Source organism: Pongo abelii, chromosome 6 (assembly GCF_028885655.2).
Source record: "Pongo abelii isolate AG06213 chromosome 6, NHGRI_mPonAbe1-v2.0_pri, whole genome shotgun sequence".
Classification (NCBI taxonomy): Eukaryota; Metazoa; Chordata; class Mammalia; order Primates; family Hominidae; genus Pongo; species Pongo abelii.
The window spans coordinates 132,884,959-132,890,958 of NC_071991.2; the positions used below are offsets into that span (position 1 = coordinate 132,884,959).

General features: G+C 41.7%; 1 protein-coding gene across 7 annotated transcripts in view; it reads right to left on the reverse strand.

Moving 5' to 3' along the window:
- CNOT4 (CCR4-NOT transcription complex subunit 4) overlaps positions 1–4,059 on the reverse strand; it is a 148,841-nt gene extending 144,782 nt beyond the window's left edge. For 4 of the 7 annotated variants that reach the window (XM_009243239.3, XM_009243235.2, XM_009243241.3 and 1 more), the window contains exon 1: positions 3,800–4,044. The gene's annotated coding sequence lies outside the window, so the exon portion shown is untranslated. 7 annotated transcript variants of the gene reach the window in all.
- Between the last annotated feature and the right edge of the window lie 1,941 nt (positions 4,060–6,000).

The following is a 6,000-nucleotide window of genomic DNA, read 5'->3' on the forward strand; positions in this document are numbered from 1 at the left end:
GAGGATATTGTCATCTTTTATTCAGGAATGGATATTTGCAGATTTTTCCTAATATCTTTGAGGTAACATAAAATATTATAAAATCTCAGAATGTGTTAAACAAGTTTTATCCAATACATGCTATTCCAGTGGGATAAAAACCATTTACAAGTTCCATTTAGATTAAGAAATCCTTTGAGAAAAGTATGTAGTACATTCTAGTTATACTGTTTCTAGAACAGCAAAAATCTCTATAACCTATTTCCCTACTGTTTTCTTCGGAACCAAATGAGCTGAATGTAACTTCCTTCACAAAGAGTCAAGACAGTATTATAGTTACTGTCAGAGAGCTAACTAACTGAATTTTCACCAGAGGCTGAAGTTTTCACAAATTAAAACCATTTTACTTAAATGATCTATAAAAATAACAACACTAAGTTTAAATATATTTAATTGAGTACTATTTGCAGTCACATTAGAAAATTTAATTTTAGGCCTGGCATGGTGGCTCACGCCTGTAATCCCAACCCTTTGGGAGGCCAAGGTGGGCGGATCATGAGGTCAGGAGTTCAAGACCAGCCTGACCAACATGGTGAAACCCCATCTCTACTAAAAATACAAAACTTAGCCGGGCGTGGTGGCACACGCTTGTAATCCGAGCTACTCAAGAGACTGAGGCAGGAGAATCGCTTGAACCCGGGAGGCAGAGGTTGCAGTGAGCCAAGATCGCACCACTGCACTCCAGCCTGGGTGACAGAGCGAGACTGTCTCAAAAAAAAAAAAAAAAGAAAAGAAAAAGAAAGAGAAGAAAATTCAATATTTTTATCATACAAAACAACAAAAAGATAAATTTATTAAACTGAAGAATATGGATTCCTTTTAAAGCCAAGATCAGGGAGGGGAAAAAAGGGAAGATTTCTAAATCCAAACTGCTTAAACTGATAAGATATTTTCTCATTTCTTTAAAGCACAGAAAATCATTTTTAAAATAAGCCTCCCCTAAAACTAGGAGTTCACCCTCTGGCAACACCCCTTCTTTAACAAAGTAATGAGTTGCAAGTTATCACTACTACTCCCATTTAGACTCAAGCTGAAGGGCATTACAAAAACAATTTATTTTTCTGCACTTTGTCATTTGACTATAACTGTCTCATCCTAATTTTATAATAGGCCAATTTTAATCGATTCATGTTCAAAACCTTCTTACAGAAATAATCTATTGATCTCAAGAATTCAACTACTCAACCTGGCAGAAAGAATTCCAAATTATCAAAAGAAACCATGAAAATATGAAGCTTCAGTGCTCATAACGTTAGATCAAAGAACTTAAACCACGGAAAAATATTTAGAAATCTCAGCTCCCTATTTCCTATTAAAATGTTAAAGAACTTTAGATATCTTCTTTAAACGTACTAAAGATACAAAAGTAAATTCCTTTTGACTTCAGAGGGCTGAAATGAAGAATTCAGTAACTGCAGGCAAAAATTATGGAGGGGAAAGAATTACTTGAGAAAATATTTCGTGAGACAAATACCTTTTTTTTAAAAAAAAGATGTATTAAAATCACTTACACCCTTCTACCAGACAAACAGTCCTCTCCTAGAACTCACTGCTTACAATTCAGCCAAGTATGACTGCCAAGAGTTTCTAAACCTGTGTTAGGACTGTTCAAAGTGGAAAGCTTCTCCACCAGTGTATTACAACAACAAGAAGTATATTTTTTAGAGTTAAAGATCAACTATTAAATACACTCCTACTGATAAACTAAATGTAAGTGATTAAAAAAAAAAACAAAACTCAAGTTGTAACTTAGGACAAAATTTGCTATATAAATTGCTTGCAGTTCTAAGAGTAGGTATTTAGTTGGTCCCCCAAATTGGGGCTTAAGTGGCTGAAAGAAAAAAGTTTTATAAACAGCTTTTCTAACCTTAGTTTACATTTGGTAAAACAGACCATTTATCACAATCAAGTGAACATAATGCCAAATGTTAAGATTCCAAATTTTACAGGTAAAATTTGTAAAAATTACAATAACCCAGTAATGGACTGCCACATGAGACTGTCACTGATTTTAAACATTTTTACATATCTCTTAAGAATACAATGTCATGTATGTCATGTTTAAACTTGGGATGTATGTATTTGAACTATGTAATCCTGGTTGCTTTTCTGGTAATTCTTTATCTCACAGTGGTCTGATTATAGTCAAGGCTTCTTCTTCCCATTTTACCATTAGTCAGTACATCTTAATTTTGCTTTCACCAAAACATGGACATCATAAGCCACCTCTTGCTTCCAGTTTTCTGCTTTTTACTGTAGATAACAATGACAGTGAGTTCCACCAAACGCATGTTTGTGCACAGCTTTGTCATTCTTTTCCCAGCCCCCTTCTTTTCTATGGGAAAAATACGAGGAACTTAGATTTATATAAAAATATCGATTTTTCTTTTGCATACATAACTAATGGATTTTCAAGAGAAGACAATTTATTCAGATAACTATCATCCTAGAAATGTCAAGAGAACTTCCCAAATCCAAAAATAAGAAGAAAATCTGATATTAACTGGAGAGGAAATTTCCACTCAAACCATAAATAAAATGTCATCAATTAAGCTGAACATCAATAAAACTCAGTCAAAAATCAAGTCTCAATACAGAACCCACACATAACCCACATGTAATCAAAATATCACTTATATTTGCTAGCGGAGTTCACAGATGAATTCTGTATGTGCGCCAGATTTATCTTATTTTGTAATGCTGGGGTTAATATTTATTGGTATAAATCAGGGCCCACACTAAGTGTCCTGGGGAGAGGCAATCCAAAGAACGCTTAGTAGCATGACAAAACCGGTCCAAAATGAAAAAAAAGAAAAAAGCCACGTCCTAACACAACAGAGCGAATAAGCGACAAATAGATCACAGAAAGCAAAACGAAAACGGTCCCCTCCGGAGTAGCCTGAATAAAACATCTTTACTCATAACGTTTAATAGTATCCTACCTCACTTCATTCACTTCCCAACTTCCTTTACTTTTCAAGGGCCACCACGGGGCATCCCTTTTTCTGGAAGTGTATATTGAAAGGATCTGTACAGGAAAGAGGGAAGGAACGGACAATTCTCAAGAAGGCTGAGAAACAGGTGGGTTAGCAGGAGCAGGAGCATAATCTAGATACTTAAGGGGCAGCTTTAAGATGACAGATGTGGTGGAAAGAAAGACTGCAAATCGGAAGCAGCTCTAGTGTGACAGATACACTGTGGGCTGATTGCAAGCACCAGAGGGGGGCAAAGGCTAACTCCAGAGTGGTAGCAGTGGAGCAAAAAAACAAGCAGCAGGACGAGTGGGCAATGAGCAGTGGGATTAATGAGCAGCAGCAGCAACAGGGTCAGAGTGGAAGTGATGGCTTTGGTCTTGGGAGACGGGGGCCAGTGGGAAAGGACGTCAGACAGGGAACAGGGGATTGGGGAAACAAGGAAGACTGAAACCTAAGAATCCTGCCCCGATGAAAATGCAGGGAGAAAAGCTGGAGACCAAAAGCCGCCTCGGCTCCCCAATTAAAGAAATTCTCGAAGGAGAGTCGCTGCTTGCCGCCGCGCTGCCTTCTGACCCGCTCCCTTTTCCTGATGGTAACTGCTGTGGCGTAAAGGGGAGAGGGAGGAAGAGGAGGAGGAGGAAGAAGACCAAGGAGGAGGAGGGTGAAGATGAGGCGGGGGGTGGGGAGAAAGGGGGGTGCGGCCTGTACAGTCCCAGCGAAGCCTCCGCTCTCTCGTAGCCGGTCAGCCCCGGGTTTCCCCTAAGCCCAGCCCCGCATAGACTCACCCGCCTGCCTTGCCTCGCTTTTCCCTCAGCCGACTCCACGCGCTGCCGCGTCCTCACAAGAAACCACCGAACGAGCGTCGGGGGAAAAACTCTTCAGAACAGGGCCTGATTGCTTCAGCGAGTCCGACCTTTACGGCTGAGAGACAGACTCTCAGCTTTCGGTGGGTTCCACAGCCAGACGGGCCACCATCTTACATTAGGGTAAGACTCCTCCGGCCTCCCGTGCGCAGGCGCACGCCGATCCGGCCAGGAGGGGCGGGGGAGGGGCGGGAGGAGCGGCGGTCGGCAGAGTGGGAGGTTGCGGTGGCCGCTCCCGCAGTACCCTGGGAGTTGGAGTCCTCGGAGGGTAACCGCCCAGGGGCACGCCGGGAGTTGAAGTCCTGTCTCAGAGGGCGGAGGGGATCGCCCACCTCACGTGGCTGCTGGACTGATGCCTTTCTTCGTGTTTTGCTTCCTTCTCTGCAAGCGTGTGCTGCTTCAGTGTCATTTGGTCGGCGGTTTTCACTAGTGATTCCGTGTCCTCGGTGTTTGCGGAAATGTGCGACCCCAAGACTGGGGCAAGGCTAAACAATTTTTCGGGGAGCCCGGAATGTTTATTCTCTGCCCCGCCCACCAGGGATATCTAAAGGGGGCGGGGTGGAGGTGGAGGCAGGTTGGGGGTACGAAGAGCGCGGGATTTGATCTAGGGTGATAATTTGATACAGACTTGGCGTCTGTTTGCGAACAAGGAGGAAACAGACGCCTGTTTAATTCATTTCCCTGTCCTTGCGCATTTGGGGGCCACCACCCTTGATCCCTTCTTCACTGTAAAATCTCCAGTGAAGACATATACTAAATTGTTCTGTGCAGATTACCCAAGAGAACGGAACACCCGTGCACTTACAATAACGTGCTTCTGTTGGTGTGAATTTGAGAATTTGCGGACCTCGGTGCAAATTAGTGTTAGTTCGGTGTCCTGCCAGCACAGCTGTGTGCAAGTTTACAAACTACACACATCAGCACATCCCCAAGAACAATAAATGCAGCCACAATCCCTACGAGTACTGAGGAATCATCAGTCACAAAAGTCAGTCAATGTACTGGTCGCCCCGTTTGCATCCCAGAACCCTGGTGGAAGTGGCGCTCGAGTTTATTGCATATATTCTTCACCCACTCATGCAGCAAATACTCAATGAGCTCCTCCTGGCTGCCGGGTACTCTTCTATATATTGAGAACACAATGGTGAGCAAAACAGAAAAAATTGCCTGTCCCCATTCTAGTGATGTGTTGGGATGAGGAAGAGGAGAGAGGAGGCATTATTTTAAAAATACGTGATTAAAATGCATAGTATGTCATAACCGATTTTAAAAACTTAAAGCAGGGAAGGAGAGTAGGGAAAGAGGTTGCAGTTTTAAATTTACGAACTTAATTCCATAATAAGCCCTCATTTCATTTTTTTATTTCTTTTTTTTTTTTGAGACGGAGTCTAGCTCTGTCACCCAGGCTGGAGGAGTGCAGTGGCGCGATCTCAGCTCACTGCAACCTCCGCCTGCTGGATTCAAGCGATTCTCCTGCCTCAGCCTCTCGAGTAGCTGGAATTACAGGCACGTGCCACCACGCCAGGCTAATTTTTATATTTTTAGTAGAGACGGGGTTTCACCATGTTGGTTAGCCTGGTCTCAAACTCCTGACCTCAGGTGATCTGCCTGCCTCGGCCTCCCAAAGTACTGGGATTACGGATGTAAGCCACCGCACCCGGCCTCATTCTTTTGATACATTGGTTTTCTGTGTTTCAGTTTCCTCACTATAAACTTAGAGACAACAGTTACTTGGGTAAAAATTAAAATATGTAATGAAGTCACATTTTACCCAAAGTTTGAAATGATAGAATCATGAAATGATTACCTAGCAAGGAAACTTGGGAAATTATTTGGATTTCTCTTTAGGTAATTAAATGCCTAAACATTCAATACGGTTGACGTTTTTATTTAAAATGTGTGTTTATTGTTCTTGTATATATTACTGATTTTATAGTAGTATATAAACAAAGTAATGAAAAGAACAAAATAAAAAGAAGCCTTCCCATTATGAAAGATTAGAATCATCACAGTAAAAACTAGAAGGGATCTTAAGCATCACCTAATCCAGTGGCAACCTTATCTTACCCAACATTCCTTTTTTTAATAAATGTTTTTATAATATGCTCTTTGTTAGCCTAAAA